Raw genomic sequence first — 910 nt, forward strand, 5'->3', positions numbered from 1 at the left:
TGTATGTGAGAGAGAACACATCGTGACATAGTGGTGTCCGAATATGACACCCGGATCTCCTAAACCATCTCAAAGGTTTTGGAGTTAACTTGGGATTTAAGAAACCCAAGATGTTTATGTTTGAATGCTTTTGAATATATATGATTATTGATGAAATGTGTTGAATATTGTATATGAATGTTGTTGGAAACTTTTCTGAGTGCAGGTGTTTGAAAAACTAAGTTCAAATGTATTTCGGTTGTCGAAAAGGGCAAAAATTTGTATTCTGTCCAAGTCCCGGTCGCTTGGGCGAGGAACTCTTGCCCGGAAGTAAATTCCCACATGTGAGTTACAAGTATGGTGTATTCCTATGTTTATGTATGTGATCTAATTATGAGTATAATGTTGATTATATTATTTGATATATTGGTAATGTTGAAATAAATGGTGAGTTATAATGTCGGTGATAGATATTATATGTGTATGTTATTATTTGGAGTATGATCTCCACTTATGTGTTATATAATTATAGTCACGACATCTTGTCGATGAATGATATATTGATAAATGTTGAATTATGATAATGATGGGAATAAGTGTTGTTTACATTACATAGGCACCTCGCTTGGGCGATAATACTTTCGCCTGGGCAAGGAAAGCTTCAGTTTATTTGAGATGTAAAGACGAATTATCGCTTGAGCGACTAGTCTCCGCTTGGGCGAGGGACTGTGTGGGACGATTGGAATAAAATGACGTTGTGAACTATGTGATGAACCCGAGTAGGGTGTGTTGTGATATAAAGGTTGTGGAATGAGATCATGGCTTAGATGAGAAGCATGACTCTATAAAATTATGAAAGTATTGTTTGTGTTTTTGCCGTGTTGGGCAAGTATCCGACTTGAGGTCGTGAACCAGGGGGGTACCCTAGTAA

The sequence above is a fragment of the Lupinus angustifolius genome, chromosome LG02 (assembly GCF_001865875.1).
Source record: "Lupinus angustifolius cultivar Tanjil chromosome LG02, LupAngTanjil_v1.0, whole genome shotgun sequence".
Taxonomy (NCBI): Eukaryota; Viridiplantae; Streptophyta; class Magnoliopsida; order Fabales; family Fabaceae; genus Lupinus; species Lupinus angustifolius.